At 36.0% G+C, this 21607-nt stretch overlaps 1 non-coding gene across 1 annotated transcript; it reads left to right on the top strand.

Annotated features, from left to right (window-relative positions):
- Nucleotides 1-2651: 2651 nt before the first annotated feature.
- On the top strand, nt 2652-2758 carry LOC123847197 (U6 spliceosomal RNA). Its single transcript, XR_006791449.1, has one exon. It is a non-coding gene; the product is annotated as a U6 spliceosomal RNA (small nuclear RNA).
- The last annotated feature ends 18849 nt before the right edge of the window (nt 2759-21607 follow it).

Below are 21607 nucleotides of genomic sequence, written 5' to 3'. Positions count from 1 at the left end.
AGACTCTTTCATTTCACTTGTATAGGCTCTCTATAGAAAAAATAGATAAAATTTAATGAGTAATTCTAGAAAAAATATTAGTGGTACAATAGAAATAAATGCAGCAGGGTATGTATCCTTTTTGACTTTTTTCTTCATTATAGTCCAGTAATTATGCCAGCCTATTCTAACTTCCATGGCAATGTCCAACCATTTGAAGTATAATTATCTTTATTAAGAAGCCATATAAAGTTTTGCTATAAAATATTGATAGTTTTGTATTATTTCAGTTGATGTCTGCTTTTAATGCCTTGAAAAATAGTCATATATATAGCATAATGATTTTCAAACTTAATTAAAACAATGTTGATCATGATGTAATCAATTAAAATTATTCGGTAGACATAGTATCTAGAATATCATGGTAACAATGAACAGTAACAATTATAATGATCTAAAATGACTAAGAATTACAAAACCTATATACATTCCTATGTAATAGATAACTGTGATAAGGAGATGGCTGAGCATCAGTTCCACAACATTATTATTCCTTTATTGTAGCCTTCATTGTTTCAATATATTTAATCTGCCATATGCAAATGTAAGAATAACCTAGTTTTACTTTTTTCATTAGTTATTCATATCACTTTGGTTGTCACAGAAAGTCTGCTACATAATAATCCAAGTTATTCATCCTTTCCTTTCTTCCATCTATTATTTTGTACTAAACAATTTATTCATGGTATCTGACATTTCTAGATATCTGATGCTTCTAAGCCAAATGGTACCATTTACAGCCCCAGTTGAGGAAAGCAGAATTAGTATGTTCAAAGAGAATTGATGGCGTATTCTGGATCATGTGACCAATCTGATCAAGCTGAATGGACTGAGGGTACACAACTGACTTCGGCCAATCCATTGTGTTTCCAACAACTTATAAGATAGCCTGTTTGAAATGAACTGGTAAAATTAAGACAAATTTGATTGGATAAGCACATGCTTTCTCTTAGATGTATTTAAGAAAAACAATCTTCAGATGGGTACAAAGGAGCGAGTAGCTAAGAGCTAAAACACTGATTAGACATTTGCATTGTCTGTAGTTTTGGGTTGTTTCCAGTTTGGAGCTACTGTATATAAAACAACTTTAAAATTTTGTGTAGAAGTCTTTGTGTAGGAATAGGTTTTCATTTCTCTTGGGTCATGTGGTGATTTCTGGGTCCCTTTTACTGTTTATGTCCTGCCTATTTGCAAGGCTGGAAATTTCCAGCCACCATATACTTCCTGATCTTTGATTCTGTCACAACTCAGACTGCGATGAACTGTTTGGGATTCTTTACCTGCTCCTTTGGAATGTACCTGGAAGCAGAAATTATTAGCAGTTGTTTCCCTTCCAAGCAGGATCACAGCACACCATTGCCTACTGGCCAATATCTGAAAACAGTTATTATACACATAGATATTATAGATATTATAAATATTATCTTAAGGTGGAGGGATAAATCTTTTCCCTCTTGTTCCATCATGGCTTCAACTCTAGGCTAACATTTTGAACTTAGTTTAACCATCATCATGAGCAAGACATTGTTGACATTTTATCAATTAGAAAATTGATATTCAGAAAGATTAAGAACATTTCCTAAGTTCAAACTTCTAAGAAGTCTTTAACTCAAGATTCCAAACTACATGTGTTTTATTTTATGTCCATATGATTTTCTATTATCCTATCCTGTTCCTATTTTGATGAAAAAAAAGAGCACCTCAAGCATTGATAAGAGTAGATATAAATTCTTGTCTGACAGCTTCAGATAGGTAACGTATCTATGATTGATTCATAAGTAGGTATGGGAGACACATGGAGCATGATACTGCCAAACACGTTGTTTATGGAAGTATAAGTTGCAAATATCTTAGGATAACCTTGGATGTTATTAAATAAAAATTAATAGCCAACTTTAAACAAGAAAGTAGAAGGAATAGATCTGAATGTAGGGATAATTATTTTTCCAACATCTGTAAGACAATGCCTTCAGTCCAAAAATGAGAGCAGGGCAGTTGCTTAGAGAAGAGATATTTTAGATAGCTTAAATATCCACAGGTAAATAAATAGAATGTGATGGCTAACTGCTAGAACTAGATAGGATGAATTAAAGCAGAGTAAAAGATGACTCTAAATATGGGCCAGTAAAGGAATGGTTGTATGCCTTATATATGTTCAGCTCATTATAACATAAAAATTCAAACTAAAAATTGTTAGACAAGGGAAAGCTAATTTTATTTTATTTTACATAAAAGATATTAGGTAAGCAGTCCAAAACTGATATTGTGGCTCTTCTGCAATATCATCAGTGAATCAAACATTCCATCTCTTTATTTCACCATTCTAGTACAAAGCTCCCATTTTCAAGCTTTTATCCCATGGTTTAAGACTATAGTTAAGGAACTGCATTTATGATATCCTCATTGCAGGAAGAAGTAACAGCAGGAGTATATAGATGGAGTGGGTTCACCTTAAATAGCCAAACCCAAACAACACTTCTGCTCACATGTAATTCACCAAAATTTGGCCATGTTGCCAGCTTCATGGAAAAAGAGGCTAGAGAAATGTTGACTTTCATTAACAGCAAGCATGAGCCCTAAAATCTGGGCCTGGTATTAAAAAGAATAGGAGAGTACTCACTTGGGCAGCACATATACTAAAATTGGAATGATATTGAGAAGTTTAGCATGGCCCCTGAGCAAGGATGACATGTAAATTCATGAAGCATTCCATATGTTTTGGTTTTCTGACTTTAAAAAAAAAATAGAATGGGTGTTGGATTTTCTATGTCAATGTCCATTTCATTTACTAAAAGAGAAGGTTGGAAGGAAGATTATAAACTTAATGTAGGTTGTCTTAAGTATTTACATGCTATCAGGTAATGTATGTGGTAATTTCAACTGTAGAACTACAAATGTGAATATGAAATATGTGTATTGGAGATTATATATTATTTGCATAATATATTTGGAAATTATTTTATAGAAAGATATATAATAAACAAGAGAGACCAAGACATTTTCAGAGGCACAGAGACTAATACTGATGAGTGACTTTGAGGCGGTCTAGAATAAGCAAATGTATTCTTCTCTATTCTGTTTGCAACTGTACACTAAACCTACCTAACAGTTCTATCTGCTCGAGCTGTATCTGCATATTTTTCAAAAGCTATCATCTTCTATCATCTTATGAGCATTCCCCACCACTTTCATTCAATTCACTCTAGTCACACTGCCTCCTTTTTATTTTTTTAAACTTACCAAACTCACTGCCGCCTTCTACCACCTGCCCTGGAATTTTGTTCTTGCTCTTGCTTAGGCTTAAGCCTCCCCTGTCCCTGTATCTTCATGGGTCAGTTCCTTGCCTCCAGTGTGTCTTAGCTCAAGGATCACCTCACATTAGTGTCCTACATGACTGCCATATTTAGAATTACAGCCCTTCACCACAGTATTTCCTATTTTCCTGTCCTGTCTTTTTTTTTCCCCTCTCTGTAGCATTCATTACCACTTGTCATGCATGCTATGTTATTTTTTAATTTGTATTTAATTTTTATTTTTGTTTAATGTTAACTATGTTTTATTCAATGCTTTATTCCCTATAATTTCCCATGCCTATATCACAAAGTAAGCTCAGGTCAACTGTTCAGCTTATTCCTTTACTTAAGTGCATCATATAAAAATTTCTTGGAGTCCTATCCTAATAAGAATTGTATCCCTGAAGAAAGTTCTAGAGACTGTCCTGATTTTGAGCTGCCCATCTAAGAGAGCTAATTTGCCTCAGAAAGCTGGAACTATTTCAGGAGCTGAAGCACTGAAATTCGTCTATGCCCATGGACGTATAGGTTTTTCTCTAATTCAGTAAACAGCATTACTTATCTTCCTTTGTTGGAGCCTAATTATGTTAAAAACAGAAGACACTAATGAGATACATTACATATGTGTGGACATAAAAGCTGATTAGACTCATAGAGGAATATATTTTTTAGGGTATCTCATTATAGAATTAGAATAAAAAGAGTATGTTAAACAAATTTAATGCATGTGTAATATGTCACTAATTCCCTGTGTTAGAAAAATTGATTTTAATTCAGAATTCTCAAATTGTGACAAGGTCAGACCAGGGTGCCTGGGTGGCTGAGTTGGTTAAATATCTGCCTTTTGCTCAGGTCATGATCCTAGAGTCCTGGGATCCAGCCTGGCATCAGGGCTCCCCGCTCAGCAAGCGAGTCAGCTTCTCCCTCTTACTCTGCCCCTCCACACTCCAGCTCATGAGCACGCGCTCTCTCAAATAAATTAAAAAAAAAAAAAATCTAAAAAAAAAAAAAAGGTTTGGCTCAGGTGACTTTTAGCCTTTAGCCTTTATCATATTATCCGCACCCTAGTTTAATGCACAGAAAAGCATTTGTCAGTGTAGAGCTTTCCATCAATCCATTTAGTAGGATTTTAAAAAATATATTTCTAAGAAATTTCACATCACAACAAAAAGGCAACACATTTGTGTTCTCATCTTATTTTTAGTGCATTCATACTTTAAAATGTTATATTCACCTCAAAATAATGATTTTCAAGTTTTATAGCTTTGTTTTGAAATTAGTGATAGTATAAAAGTTTTAACTTGATTGAATATTGTGTGTGTGATTTACATGGATACTGACTGAACTCCTTTTTCCAATTTATTAGAAACCTCAAATAATTTTCTTCAGATTAATGTAATAGTATTCATCATGATAAATTCATAATCATATAATAGAATATTTTTGAGCACTGTTATTTTCTGATGCTTTACAAATATTATATTTAATTCTCACAACAAGCTGCAAATTAGATATTATTAACTTCTGTTTTAGAAGTGAGAAAGCAAAAACTTACAGAAGCTAAATAACTACTCATAAGTCATAAATCAAATATCTGGTTCCAAAGTCTGCATTAAATCTTCCCTCCAATTTCTTCAGAAAACACTTGCTTTCTTTGTTGATATATCTGAAAATGAAGTTACATTACAGTTTTACTAATACAGCTTCTAGGGGCACCTGGGTTGCTCAGTCAGATAAGCATCTGCCTTTGGCTCAGGTCATAATCCCAGGGTACAGGGATCGAGCCCCAGGTGGGGCTCCCTGCTCAGGGGGGAGCCTGCTTCTCCCTCTCCCTCTGCCTGCAGCTCCCCCTGCTTGTGCACGCTCTCTTTCTCTCTGTCAAATAAAATCTTTTAAAAAAAAAATTACAGCTTCTAGGTACCATTGTGAAAGGACACTCTGAGGCAATGCTTTGTGTCCATTTAATTGTTTAATCTCAAAAATTATATATTTTTGTGTAACTAAAGCATTGTTTTCTGCCCCATATCTCTAGGTCATTAAACTGAATAAACTTGTTAAAATTAGTTTACCACATAAGATGATAATAACTATATTGATGTTGTGCATGTTATGTTCATTTTGTATGTGTTTGGGAATTCGTACAATCATTCCCATTTTGGGGTGTAATTTTATTGATGCTGGAGTTGATAATGGGAGTGGAAGTTTACATTAGAGGTGGCAGAAGTGATAGTAAAATGTCTCTATTCAAATTTAGTTTTGCTTAAACCATGGTTAGCTCAAGCAGGTTGCACTGAACTATTTTGGAGCTTCTGCCACCAGGATTTGATGATGGAGCCCAGGCTAGTATTTGTGCTTTTATTTTTTCTAGGGAGCTATGAATATCATGAAACAGTGTATGCATAGTATGCTTTAATGGTATTTAAGCTGTCACTACATGACAGAAATTGGCCTTATTAATGCTGTTACACTTACATGAAATTTTTCTGTCATTTGTAATTATAACTTTCAAATACACTTGGTGATCTAGGATTTTTTTTTTTTTTTCAAGTTTATGTTCTCTATACAGCTGCCTGGAAAGCCTTTGAATTTAAATGCAACATAGTTGATAATGATACAAACTTCATTTCCAGGTTTCACTTTAGGGAAAGTGCCCCCTGGATGATAGTCAAATATGTTGTCTGTTGTAGAAAGGGAAGGGATGACACTTCCAGGCAGAGATAGTTTTACATTTAATGCCAGGAAATGGAGATGATTTTACACAATCCAAAATGTATCACACTTGGAACAGTTTAATTAGAAACTTATATTAAGTAATTTGAGTATCTGAAACGCAGGGAAGTTAAGATTACATTCAAACCAAAGACCTGTGACAGGTTGGCATTTTCAGTCTCCTGCTTTAAGCAAGAAAAATTTCAGCCAAGTTTCTGACCTTAACATAAACCTCAATATAAAATACAATTGAAATACTGTCATTTCCTGAAGATTTTCAATTATTTTCAGGTGAGGAGAGGTTAAAGGTTTTTTGTTTGTTTGTTTGTTTTTTTCTTGGTACTCTGTCCCCAAATAGCTCATACTCTTCCTCCCCTGAGAAATAGAAACGAATGTAACTTTTTAAAAGTAGTTGAGAAGGGAAAAAGAGGAATAGTTAAGGAAGGGAGAGTATGAGAGTGAGAGAGGGAAGGGAGTGGGTGAGGAGAAGGTGTATGTCTCTATAGACAGACACAGGAAGAAACTGCAGCTTGTAAGGAGAGAGGCCTAAGCAGGCAAGTCAGAAGGAGAATTGGGGAAAACACCTTAAGGGAGAAGAAAAGGGAAAGCAATGCAGAGGGGAAAAAAGATGTAAAAAAAGGTTGTTGGGATTTGGGATTAAAACACAGGTTAATATTTAAATAGTTAATAGGATTTCTGTAATTGGGTTGCATAGATAATAGTTGGTGCTAAATTAAAATTATGGTTCTTATTTTTAAAAACCTACAGACAATTTAGTACAATATAAATTCATTTTATAAAGCACATTCTTTTTAAAATTATTTTTCAGTGTTCCATTCTCAGTGCTCTGTCCTCTTTCCCTTTCACCTTCTTACTCCTTAATGTACTTGTTTAATTAGCTAAGAGACATTGAAAAGTGTATAGTATTCAGTTATATTTGAAAGAAATGGTTAAGTAATTAGAATAGGCAAAAACAAATAAAGAAAAACCTAACTAGTTTTGACCTCATATAATGAAATGGATTTAATCTGGTTCAGCTAGAAAAGTAGGGTTAATTCTACACACTCTTTTAATTTTCTTTGCTTGTTTTTCTTGATTTCCAAGGGCTGTTTATACATTTGGCTACTGCAGTTGTGTTTATTATCTTTGTGATTTACAACAAACATTAGTAAATGTTTTATGAAAAAAAAAGTATGCCTCCACATTGAGTTGTAGGTTTGAAAATAACCTGTATCATATGTCACTGAGATTGTATGACTTACATAGTTAGGACTGAGCATCCCTAAATCCATACAGACTGCTTATAATCACTGAAAATTCCCAGTGTAAGGGCCATGCCAAGAAATTAATGTGCTTCATTTTTACTAGGGGCCTTTGAACTCTGCGAGGTCTTCTTTCTGTTCCTCTTCCCTGGTGGGCAGGTTTGATTCATAAGTAAGCAAAATATTCCTGTTCGCTTAAACTAGAAACAGGCCTAAAGTAATTTTACCAGCTACCTTTCTTTAACTCTTTGGGCCTTCTTCATATATAAATGGTCTTCAGAGGCAATGAGAGAGATGCTTTCTCCTGAAAGGAAAGAGTCTGGGGCCTCCCCCCTTACCTGCTGGGCTGCATGAGAGGTTTCAGGGAAAGAAAAGACCCATATAGAAAAAGGAACCAAGAAATGTTCTCACATCCAAAGACTTACAAAGACCAGTTGAGAAAATTCTAGTACAAGAGGGGTTACTGCTTTTCTTTCCCCTACTAGTCCAGGGCTACCTTTGATCAGAGTATTGCTGCTCCTTATCCTGAGAAAGCAGAAGGGACAGATGTACACTTCTGGAGTTCCTCTGATCAGATACAGTGCTGGTATTAGTGGTGGAAGTCATGATTGTAGAGGGCATTCAATAAATACAGAAGTGAAAATACTGGCAGATAATATGACAGGCAGGGAAATAATTATACATTAAAAAAAATGTTTTTCTATAAGAAAAAAATAACTTCCTCCTCTATCCATGAAGAAAATGACCCAATGTAATCAAACTGCATTGAAAGTCTCAGTGCTGTTATAAAGTATTATAAAATACTGGGGTCCCAAGTCAGTCAATGCTACTCAAAAATTGCATCAAAAAGTGGTATCACTTTTGTATGGGTAAAGTCCTTGTTCGAGTTCAAACATAGCTTATATGCTTTCTGTTACTGTCTCTTTTCATGAGCCCATTTGGCAAGTGGGCTAGTAGGGAAAGGTGGCTGTATGATATTTGGGAAACAGATCATTTTGTTTACTTTTGCTTCTGCAAAAGTGGGGTGAAATTTCATATGTTGTGCAAATATTTCTTCATCCTTCTGGTTGCATGCTATAGTCTATCCCATTATATCTTACAAAACTTTCTTGTCAACAATTTTCCAACTTCTTGAATCTTTTTCAAAGTCTCTGAATATCTAGCCAAAGCATTGATCCAATGCATATTAATTGGCTATTATTCTTACCTATGCTTTCTTGAAAAGTAGACAATAATTTACTTTGCTTAGATTTTAACTGAAGGAAGGACTTCCTTATTTCTCTTCCGCACAGACCTTCAGAATCACCTTGATCTAATCAGCAGGCTATTACCAGCTGGTTTAACATATCATGTTAAGTCTGGGCCATTATGAAAAACACATTGCCAGTTATGCTCTGCCTAATTAAAAGAGGTGCCATTGGGGTGCCTGGGTGGCTCAGTCGTTAAGCATCTGCCTTCGGCTCAGGTCGTGATCCTGGGGTCCTGGGATTGAGCCCCATGTCCGGTTCCCTGCTCCACAGGGAGCCTGCTTCTCCCTCTCCCTTTGCCTCTCCCCCTGCTTGTGCTCTTTCTCGCTATCTCTGTCACTATCTGTCTCTATTAAATAAATAAATAAAATCTTAAAAAAAAAAAAGAGGTGCCATTTCTTAGAACGAAAGGATAGCACATTCTGCATTTATAGGGGCACTGTGTATTCAACCTTATTTGGTACACCTATAAATATCTTTTGTAAACCAGGTATATTTCCTCCTCTGTCAGTCAACTCAACATAGGAGTCTTACTGTAAGATCACAGATAATAGGTTGAGGGAGGGGTATCAGTAAGATACAAGTAGGCATGTGGAGAATGAGACTCACATGCTTCTGCAACTTATTTGTGCATTTAGGACCTCCCCCAAGCCAAAAAACTGATGATAACACTCAACCCAATAATAGGTAGTGGCTAGGCATGTTCAATTAATTTGATTAGATCAATCAGATTATACTGAATTCCCAGAAAGGGGAATTCGACTTTCTTGGTGTCCTGATATCTCATGATCAAGTTTATGACTAGACGGGGGTCAAAAACTACTTCTCAGAGGGAAAGCAATAACTTGTTCCAGAAGACATGCTTTGCTATAAAACTGTATGAATTACAGTGGCTATCTATAGAATTTTGTAGAATTTATAACCACCATGCACTCTTGAAGCCAAACATCAGCAGGGTCATAGAAGCCAAATGGCAGTTTTGTGACTACTTGAGCCTGAACTAATATGTAAAACTTCCCTTCCTAGGAGCTCCACTCAAAGAAGAAAACTTAGGAGTCCAAGTGATCTGTGGGTTGAAGCACAAACCCAAATAGTATATATATTTTCTCCAAAGTCTAGAGATCCATCAATTGCAATTTTTTTATAGAGATGTAAGAAACAGTAACTTGCTCTTTTTCTTGGAGGAAATATCCTAGCATTATTCGTATCACCACAACTGATAAAGTAACTGAAAGACACTTTTATTTTCTGATAATTTATATTCTACATACATATGTATATTAACAAGCAATTTAGGATATTTGTACTTCTTAAACTTTAGAACATAGCAGCATGATATCCTAAAATGAAATCATCAATGTAATAGATAAAAAAAAAAAAAAATGTTTCATAGACACTTCAGTCTGAATATGATCTAATGCTTCAGAATTGATGTATTTGAGAGTTATGACCCTGAAGGTATACTGCTCTTCTTGTCAGGTAAAAGCAAACATTTATTTATAAGAACAGGAAAATAATTCTCCAGGTCACTGTGCTGCATAGGAGAGAAAAGAAAAAAAAATCCCTGTATTAAGTTACACCAGTAAGAAGACTATATATGGAACAACATAGGGAATTGGAGACACTAACTCATTAAACTTATAGTAAATTCCTCTCCCTTTCCCCAAGAATTATCTGTCTTCCATGAATGCATTCAAGAAAGTTAAATGAAAGTGAGGATGACCACTCCTGCATCTCTAATTTGATACTTGGACCAGTCAATGACACGTTCCAGAACCATGGTAATTTGCTACTCGATTTTCTGTTTAGGTAGGGAGAAGGTTGTATGCGTGGATGGGTTCTCTCTTCAGTTATAACACTGACTTCACAAGCTGGGAAACCATTGTGAAGATCATAAAAGGCGCTCAACAAATTTTGTTTCTACTACAAAATCGGGAATTCGGGGAATAACAGGTTGGTAAATTTAGATACCTCTTGAGCTTAACATGAAGTAGATTTTCATCAAAATGATATTCTCTTTTTTGGAACAGTTTCAGAAGAATAGGTATTAATTTTTCTTTAAATGTTTGGTAGAATTCCCCTGGGGGCCATCTGGCCCTGGGCTTTTGTTTGTTGGGAGATTTTTATTTATTTATTTATTTATTTATTTATTTTATTATGTTATGTTAATCACCATACATTACCTCATTAGTTTTTGATGTGTTCCATGATTCATTGTTTGCATATAACACCCAGTGCTCCATGCAGTATGTGCCCTCTTTAATACCCATCACCAGGCTAACCCATCCCCCCACTCCCTCCCCTCTAGAACCCTCAGTTTGTTTCTCAGACTCCATAGTCTCTCATGGTTCGTCTACCCCTCCGATTTCCCCCCTTCATTCTTCCCCTCCTGCTATCTTCTTCTTCTTCTTCTTTTTTTTTTTTTTTTTTTTAACATATAATGTATTATTTGTTTCAGAGGTAAAGGTTTGTGATTCATCAGTCTTACACAATTCACAGTGCTCACAATAGCACATACCCTCCCCGGAGATTTTTGATTACTGCTTTAATTTCCTTAGTGGTTATAGGTCTGTTCAGGTTTTCTTTTTCTTCCCGGTTCAGTTTTGGTAGTTTATACATCCCTAGGAATGCATACATTTCTTCCAGATTATCTAATTTGCTGGCATAGAGTTGCTCGTAATATGTTCTTATAATAGCCAAACTATGGAAAGAGCCAAGATGTCCATCAACAGATGAATGGATAAAGAAGATGTAGTACACACACACACACACACACACACACACACACACACAATGGAATATTATGCAGCCATCAAAAGGAATGAAATCTTGCTATTTGCAATGACATGGATGGAACTGGAGGGTATTATGCTGAGCGAAATAAGTCAATCAGAGAAAGACATGTATCATATGATCTCACTGATATGAGGAATTCTTAATCTCAACGAGACAAACTGAGGGTTGCTGGAGTGGTGGGGGGTGGGAGGGATGGGGTGGCTGGGTGATAGACATTGGGGAGGGTATGTGCTATGGTGAGTGCTGTGAATTGTGTAAGACTCTTGAATCAAAGACCTGTACCTCTGAAACAAATAATACATTATATGTTAAAAAAAAAAAAAAAAAAGATAGTAGGAAGGGAAAAATGAAGGGGGGAAATCGGAGGGGGACACGAACCATGAGAGACTACGGACTCTGAGAAACAAACTGCGGGTTCTAGAGGGGAGGGGTGTAGGGGGATGGGTTAGCCTGGTGATGGGTATTAAAGAGGACACATACTGAATGGAGCACTGGGTGTTATGTGCAAACAATGAATCATGGAACACTACATCAAAAGCTAATGATGTGATGTATGGTGATTAACATAACATAATAAAAAAATGGTATTCTCATGAGACATTTCTAAGTCTCAGTGATGAGTAAGCTCAATAATTTCATAGAGATCTAGGAATTTGTTATAAACAGTGCTCAATAGTCTACAAATCATTTGGTATTTAATTCTGCCAGTTTATCTTAAATGAGTTGAGATCTCTTTAAAGAAGACTTGGAGAAAGATTCACAGGGGCTGCTTGTAAAATAACTGCAAATTTCATCTTAAAGAGTTTCCAGGCTCTATTTCTTTTTTTTTTTTTTTTTTTAAGATTTTATTTATTTATTTGACTGAGAGAGACACAGCGAGAGAGGGAACACAAGCAGGGGGAGTGGGAGAAGGAGAAGCAGGCCTCCCGTGGAGCAGTGAGCCTGACGCGGGGCTGGATCCCAGGACCCTGGGATCATGACCTGAGCCGAAGGCAGACGCTTAACAACTGAGCCACCCAGGTGCCCCTCCAGGCTCTATTTCATTAAAGGCCCATAGTGTGGTATGTGAACTGACCTGGGAATTGGATTTGGATGAGGAATTCTCATTGTTTATTTACTCAACTCATGACCCTGTTACATTATACCTGAATATCTTCCCTCTTATATAAATCCAATGGATGCTTACTAAGCTGCATCTTAACTTTTGTCCCAGTAATCCTATGGTCAATTATGCGCAGCCAGGAGAAGCAAAATGGCTGCTTTTCCTTACCTTTTTTACTCAAGTGTCTATCTGTAATTATACATTCAAGCCACTTTTCACTCCTCCAGTACGTTTATATTCTGCCAGGATCATATTTCTACTTACTGCCATATCAATGGCATTTATCCTTTGTCTCACCTGGGAGAAAGGGTCAATTTCTCATTAAGAAGCTTCAGGTAACAAAGAATTCCCCATGGGGTAGAAACAGTGAACATTCTATTCTGGTCATAGGTTTTAGGGTGCGTTTCCTTTTAAACATTTCAAGTCTGAAATAAGTGATTTCACTTTTCTTGGTAAAAGTCTCACAAAATCCCTGTCCTTCATTCAACTCTCAGCTAGTGGAAAGCTACTTTAGAGGGAAGCTGTATAGAAGTGGAATCAGTTTTGTTCTTTGCTGATCTAGCGTAGGTTCCCTAATGGCAGAATTTATGATTAAGCAGGTAGGAGTTATTGGCTTAATTGCTTTGTATCCCCTATCTAGATCTATCTGCAATAATTCTTTTCATTTTCTCATACCTTTGATTTTTATTCTTTCTCTAGTTCTTCTCTGTGTTACCATTAAAGAAGCCCACATCTTATGTGTACAGGTGTTGCCCAAAGTTTGTCTGGTAATTTTGTATGTGACAGAATAATAAATTCTCTTCAAACCTGTAAATGGGAGGCGTAAAAGGATGTGATGGTAAAAGAAGGAGCTCTAGATGGAGAATTAATGGTCTAAATTCAAGTTTCAGCTCTGCTTCCTAGTATTGTTACCTTACATAATTTAATCCCTCAGATTCTCCATTTTCTCATCTGTAAATATGAAGAATAATTTGTTTCTACTACAAAGCCAGGAACTCAGGGAATAACAAGTTGGTAAATTTAGATTCCTCCTGAGCTTAACATGAAGTAGATTTTCATCGAAATGCTATTATCATGAGACATTTGTAAGTCTTAACTCTGATGAGCAAGCTCCAGTAGTATTGTAGAGATCTAGGAATTTGTTAGAAGCAGAGCTCAGTAGTCTGTAAATCATTTGGTATTTAATTCTGCCAGCTTATCTTAAATGGGCTTTTACAGGAAGCAAATAAGACACTGTTTGTGAATGTGCCTTGTAAATTATAAATCACTAAAAAAGATAATATTTTGTATAGCACAAATTGATTTTTTTGAGCTTGTGAGTTTATTGGAAAAGTTTATTTCTGTGAAGTAACTATTTTATAGTAACTTACCTTTGCTACTAACATAATAAACAGGCTTACCTGGAAGAAACAAATTACCAAAATATCTTGAATGAAAACACTTCCAATTTAATGTATTCTAATGAACTCATCCTTATTTTATAATGCTTGACTTTTGAATCCTTAATCTTTCATCTTCAGATTAAATATGAGAAGAAATCTTAAGAGAGAAAAAAATAAAAAAAAAATTAAACCTGTTTCACTTGTATTTTCTACATTAAATAATCAACATTTTGCAAGAATCAGTCATTCCAAAGCAAGTGCGTGTCTTTACTTTGTAGCTACTTTCTTAAAGTTGGTTCATTAGTGTTAACCATTCATACCAAACTGGAGAGTATGTTTGTTCAAATTAGATGTTTTATATTGTATTTTTAGATTTTTATATTTTAAAAAGTATGTTCTTTATGATACTAAAATGAATTTAAAATAATCATCTATGTGGGGGTGCCTGGGTGGCTCAGTCAGTTAAGCATTTGCCTTTGGCTCAGGTCATGATCCTAGGGTCCTGGGATCAAGCCCCATGTTGGGCTCCCTGCTCAGCAGGGAAGTCTGCTTTTCCTTCTCCCTCTGCCCCTCTCCCCATGCCTACTCTCTTGCTCACTTCCTTCCCCCCCAAAAAAAATCTTTAAAATAATCATCTATGTGATAAAGTGTACAGTTTAATTCTGTTTCCCTGTTAAATATCACTTTTGAGAGTAACCTCAAAAAGAAATGACAAGCATCAATTATGTTTAAAAACAATAGTTTAAAGAAATTGAGTTTTTGTTATTGAAATTGGTATAAATAAGTTTCAGAGGTACATTATACTTTGATATTTATATAACTAAAAAATGATCAGCATAAGTCTAGTTACCATCCATCACCATACAATTTTTGTCCTTTCTTTTTTTAATTTTTTCTTTATTATGTGATGTTAATCACCATACATTACATCATTAGTTTTTGATGTACTGTTCTATGATTCATTGTTTGCATATAACACCCAGTGCATCACAATTCCGGACTTCAAGCTCCATTACAAAGCTGTCATCATCAAGACAGTATGGTACTGGCACAAAAACAGACACATAGATCAGTGGAACAGAATAGAGAGCCCAGAAATGGACCCTCAACTCTATGGTCACCTAATCTTCGACAAAGCAGGAAAGAATGTCCAATGGAAAAAAAGACAGTCTCTTCAACAAATGGTGTTGGGAAAATTGGACAGCCACATGCAGAAGAATGAAACTGGACCATTTCCTTACAACACACATACAATTTTTTTTAACAACCCAGACATACATATTTAAATATTCAGATGTAAGTGAAGAGTCATGTATAGTGAACATTGTGTTACCTCCCCAATAATACCACTCAGGTCTCTTAGTTGGCTTAGAATAAGATCATTGATTGACAACTGCTAGTGATTTGGGTTTAGGTTGAGAGTTGGCCCCTCATGATTCTAAGCCAATCTCCCTCCCAACATTTAGTTCAGAAACTGTGCCTAAGCCAATTGTTGCATTGTATGCCCCCAACAGATGTTGACATGTGACCCAATTTATATAAATAAGGTTCCTCAAACAGGGTAATTTTGCCATCTTGAATAACTATATACAACATGACTAGTGCATGTCCCTTGTCAGAATTGCAATTTTGTAACATTTCTTATTGTTTAAAGCTTTTTAATGTAAATATTTTTCTAAATTCAACCAAAGGTTTTCAAAATAATATACTGTATAGGAAATGAGTTAAAATGATATAATAAATATGAAATTTAAACTTGAAATTTAGAATTTAGAATTTTAGAAATTTAGAATTTAAACTTTAAAAATGGAAACAAAGGCTTGGGAATAAATGAACACAGAACAGTGATTTCAACTGAGACCAGTTTAACATGTGAATATAATGAATGAATGCTGAATATTTTTAGTTGTTAATTTAACATTATTTAAGCTCTGCTCAAAAGAACATGGCCCACCTTGAAGGAGATAATAGTCTACTTCAGTAATTTTGTATTATAAAATGTGATAAATTTTATATAAAAAAAGGGGATCAAGGCATTATGGAAGAGTAGAGAAGGGTTTTCTGCCTGCAAGAGGTAAAAACAGAAAATATTTTAAAAGGTAACTTGAATTTAATCAAGAACTATGGAAAGGTGAGGTTGATTGTCATATGGACTAGTAAGAAAAACTTAAGAAGACCTTATATCATATGTAGCAACCAGAACAGTGATACGTAGTGATTTCTGATGTTGGCAAACAGTTTGTTTTGACTGAATAGGATGCTATGATGAAATTAAGGGCGTTGAATTTGGCAAGGTAGTGGGGAGAATCACCTCATGAGCAAGTTATTATTTTAACCTGAATGTGACAGTATTCTATTGGATTTTTTAAGAAGTGCAGACCTTGTCAGATTTGGTTTTAGAAATTTAGAAAGCATGATTATGAGCATTTGATAGTGGGGGTAAGATATGAGTGGTTAATTAGGAAGTGATCACCATTTTCCATGCCATAAATAATAAATATGTGAATGAGGGTAATAAGTCAGAGCTCTGGAAAGATACTCAGTATTCACCCAAGCTTTTCTTGTGAATGAAAACATTAAAAAGAAAAACAACAACAAAAAAAGGAGTTGGGGAATAAGGAAGTGTTCTGTAAGTAGGCAGACAACTGGCAGGTTTGTTTCAATATAACATTTAGTAACCCTTTAGTTACTAAATGGTAACTTCTCTCTCTTCACTTAGTGCCCCATAATACCATTAGCTTATGAACTACTCTTAAGTATTCAATTTCATTTTCTTTTTTCTGGTATTTTTGTTCCTTGCTGCAGTCATGATTTGTGTATGATTTTGAAAAATATCAGTTAGCTAGTAGATAGTTTAGTGCAAGGTTTTCCGGGTATAACAGTCTGAACTAACATATTGCTACAGCCCACTCCCAGTTCTCCAAATCATTGGAGTCTGTGGAGATTCTATAACTCCAGCTAAACTACTTTTGTCAAAGTTATTGACTATTTCTGCTTTGATCAAATCCAAGGTATTTTTTTTTAATCTTTGTCATATTTGACTAGTTAGTAGCATTTGACAGAATTGACTGTTCCCTCACATTTAGAAATCTACTTCTTGCCTTTGTGGTAGTTTCCTCTTCAGCCATCCCTCATGCCTCACTGACCACCGTTCTTAGACTTTCCCGGCATCTCTTTTTTCTAAATGATGCAGATTCTCAAATCATAGGTATGCTCCTCTCTATTTTTTGCCCCTCTGTTATCACTTGAGAGTTATCCCATTCACTTAAATACCAGCCACTTTCACATGTATAGCTACAGCCAAGATATTTTCACTGAGATTTTGATATTTCCACTTGGATAGCTCATAGACTTCTAAACTTAGCCAAGCCAAAATTGAAATCTTTAATTTTTGTCCTTTAAAGTCTAATTTTTTTGCCAAGTCTCAAGAATTGAAATAACAATTTCTCCAGTTATTGAAGTCAGAAACTTTAGAGATATTTTGCATATTGTCTTTTTCCTGATCCCAGATACTCAAGCAATGATTCTTGGCCAAAAGATATATTTCACAGCTAGCTATTCTTACCTGTCATCTTTCTTTTCACCTGGACAGCCCCGCTAACCTAACAGCTCTTGTTACTAATGCATTTTCTTTCTTCCCCACTATTTTGAGCACAGTCTACAGTGAAAATTTGAAAATAAAATGATTTATTCTCTATTCATTTTTTTCCTTTGGCGGTTTCTAAAACATCTGTAATAAAATACAAATCCTTTCAGTGACTAAGAAGATAGTGCATGATGTGTTTTTTACCTACCATGTTCAGCTTCACTATTCCTCTTTTCTGTTTATATTCAAGGCACACAGTCATCTCTCATTCCTACTATACCCAATCCTATTCATTACCTCTTGTATTTTTCAGTTTGTCTCTATGCCCCCAAAATATTCTTTTTCTTTATATGATTTTTCTCATTCTTAGTACTTCAAATCGTGCATCCTCTCTTCAGTCAACCCAACACAAAAAAAGTACTGCTCTTACTCTCTCTTGTAGCACTTTGTTATTTTCGTGATTAACATTGCATACTACTTGTATTCATTGCATTATGTGTCTGTTTATTTGGTTAATGTCTGTTTACCACACTGAAATGTGTCAAAAAGGAACAGAGACAGACATTTATTTAAGGTGACAAGACATTTTGTTCTCAGTATAAAACTAAGACTGAGCTCATTTCCACTGAACAAAAGGTAGGGGGTTTTTTAAATGCTGGATGTGCAAAAGGAAAAGTACTAAAGGATTTAGGAGGGAGGAGTGAAGGATGGAAGGGAGAGGTTGGTCAATGTGATTAGGCCATCTGTGTTTGCTAATAATGACTTATTGAAGTTAGGCTCCTACTCTCCCACAGAGACCAGGACAGAGAAGTTCTGTTCTCCTCAATGGTTTCATTTCAGAGGGATGACTCCCAGGTCTTTGAAAAAGGCATTTTTGGGTTGCAAAAAATTTACATCTTGATGGGGCAGAAAAAGAATTTATAAGTGCAAATTTTCTAAAGTAAATGCTCTAAGGAAAGGGAAGTCAGAGGTCTGTCGTCAGATTTTGGCTGGAACAAACACTAAATTCTTTTAGAAGTGTTGTGCTTTCTCAGACAGGTATTTTAAGGAAACTGGAGTCATCCTCAGGATAAGACCTTTTGCTGATAGTACTCATGCTAAAGTTTGGCCACATCTCTTTGTGTGTGTGTGTGTGCATGTGTGTGTGTGCATGTATTCATGTGTGCAAGCACATGTGTGCAAGTATGAGCAGGGTATTGGATGGAGTCATTTGGGCCAAGAGTTTGCAGTTCTCAATTCCTTTTTATTCAGGGAAGAGGGGGGATCTCTTATTTGCAGAGCAATTATTAATCATCATGTCCAGGTTTCTGAGAAGGGTCCAGTCTGCTTCCAATTGTGCAATTCAGGAGGGGTCAAATTGCCAGGTGAGGCAATTGGTGACACAGCTGTTCCATAGAGACAATGATACACTCACGAGACAAAAGCATGACCATTGAGAATAATGTAAAGAATCCAGGTCCCTTAGGGAGTCTCCTAAGACATTCAGTTAGTGGAGGAAAGCATTTAAAAAGACAAACTGGTCATTTTCTGTAAGTTGTGTTGGCTGCTTCTCAGACATACACCTCTGACTATTTCTTGGCAAACATTTTGTGACTGTTTACAAATTTGCAGCCTTGGGAACCCACCAGTGCATAAACATCTTTAGATGCCACTGCATAGACTAAGACGTACTTGCTTTATAAAGTCATTTTGTGAAGCTCAAATATTTCATGGTTTAATGAAAATAGTTTGTCCTAAGTTAGAGATAGATAGTTCCAATTCTAGGCTAACTTTTCTAACACCGTTTGTAATCTTATAGTGTATCTCCCAATACAGAAGAAGGCTGAAATGTTGATGGGTAAGATACTGAGAATAGAGTGCCTTGTAAGTTTAGCCTGAGTGAGTGACTTTCTCAAAGACCTGTTTAAGGCTACTTTAGCAATGGTTTATTCAGGAGTTTAAGGACCATAGTTTCCAAGATATTTCATGTTTCTAATTTTCACTTTGAGAAATTTGTTTTAGATAGCCACTCGAAGGAAACATAAGCCACAAAACAGGGGTCATTAAGGTGGGCTGAAAGTACTTGGTATGCTTTAAGACTACATATAAAATAATATCCCTTAAGAACATAATAGCTTTGGTTGCTACCTCTAGTAGTCGTGCAGAATCTTGAAGGGCTAATTGGTAGTAGGATCCAAAGGGAAGGTCATACTATTATCTCCTGATTGGGTATTTTGGTCCCATTTAACCAATTTCTTTTGCTTGTATCTTATATCAAATAAATGATATTGATATCACAGGGGCATTAAAGGAAAAAATGGTGTCCATAAAGGGAGTTTGGCCCTTACAAAAATTTCCAGTTTCATGAAAATAGATTTCACCTTGCCATAGAGACAGAGAATTTACTGTGTCCCACAGGGCAACTATATTCATTAGACTGATTGCTAATAAAACACCACATTCTTTGATTTAAAGAGGCCATGCTTAGTCCCAGTCTTGAGAACAGTTAAGTTTACTACCATTCAAGAGGAGAGACCTATCTTGTTGGTGTATATATTTCCTGCCAGAGCCAAATCTAAAAGCATAAGTGGGGCAATTATAAAGGGGATACCAGTTTTAGAGCTGGGGTGGGTGACTGTGAGAGCAGTGAGTAAAAGAGTATGAGGTCCTTTTCATCTGAGTTCAAGGTTAGCTTTCCAATGGTGATATTTCCAGAATACCAGATCTCCTATTTGTAAGTCTAGAGTCTAAGGAAGGTGGCCTTGACTTCCTGTTGATTATAGGACTGCCTGCATCAAATTAATCCCTGACTGTATCTCTCAGCATTAGATTGAAATCCTCTCTTAGTGAGGGTGAGTAAAGCATTCTCATGGGTCTTCCTGTAATGATTTCAAAAGGGGATAATCACTGAAGAGGTAGGAGTAAGGATTTTGTGTCATAATCTTTTTTTTTTTTTTAAAGATTTTATTTATTAGAGTGAGCAGAGCAAGAGAGAGCATGAGCAGGAGGGAGGGGCAGAGTGTGAGGGAACAGCAGGGAGCCAACTCCACTCTTGGCTCCATCCCAGGACCCTGGGATCATGACCTGAGCTGAAGGCAGACACTTAACTGACTGAGCCACCCAGGCGCCTCTTCCTATGTAATTTTGCTAGTGAAATGTGACCCTCTGTTAGTAGACGTGGTAGAATGAATACCTCAAATGGGGAAAATTCATTCTAAGAAAACTTTAGTAACTGATGTTGCTGAGGTGTTTCAGCAGGGAAAAGTTTCTAACCATTTAGACAACATGCAGGTTAGAGTGGGTACATATTAGAGATACGTATGTATTGGAGATTTTTTGGCCAAAAGAAAGAATTTTGTCTAATAATTGACTTAAGTCCTTAGTTGAATGAATGTTAGGGTGAATGGTCAGAGGAACTTGGAAAGGTAAGATAAAGTGACATAAACATAAATGGGAGGAGTTGGGGATCTGTAGAAAGAGTCTTTCATGGAATACAGAGAATTTTGTTATCCCAATTCATGAGAAGATCCTTTCTTAATAAATTTACTGTGAGAGTATAACTGAAAAGGAAGTTGTGCTGAACTTTAACAGATCCTGTAGAAATGGTAAAAGACTGAGGAAGAGGCAAATCATGAGGTAAATTATCAAAATCCCTCACTGGTTAAGTTTTGTGACTTTGGGGAAGGGAGGCAGGAAATTAAGTGGTGGTAAAGGGAGAATGTAATGCTTCAGTATTGATGAGAAATGTGAAGTCTCCTTCAACTTCTAGAACCATTCCCCCCTGTGAATTTAGTGGCAGTTGAAACCTGGTCCTCTTGAGGACCATGCAGTCCTGAGTTCAGTGTCCCTTTTCCTCACAGTTTTAGCAAGTGTTGGAAACAATGGGAGCCCACAATTCTGGAGCTTGCTGTGGAATACATTTTTCAGGTTCTCTAAACTTTGGTCTTGGGGCTTGGGGAGCCCTACCTTGTCACGTACCATCAATAAAGTATACTGTACCTAGCCAAAAATAAAAAAAAATAAACTTTGGTCTTACTTGAGAGTAGGTATGGGCTGCATCCTGGGTTTCATCTGCAGGAGATGGGGGCCCTGGTGAACTTTATGCTTACAGAGGGTTGAAGAGCTGGAGGTACTGCTCGTGGAGAACATTCTGGGAGAAGGGTGCAAGGGAAAGCTAGGATAAAACTATGAAGGTACTGCAGGGGCTCTAGG

This window comes from Mirounga angustirostris, unplaced genomic scaffold, assembly GCF_029215605.1.
Source record: "Mirounga angustirostris isolate CCGP_5_RB_7025 unplaced genomic scaffold, mMirAng1.0.hap1 SCAF_6, whole genome shotgun sequence".
NCBI classification, from domain to species: domain Eukaryota; kingdom Metazoa; phylum Chordata; class Mammalia; order Carnivora; family Phocidae; genus Mirounga; species Mirounga angustirostris.
This window is presented reverse-complemented; position numbering and strand designations above follow the sequence as displayed.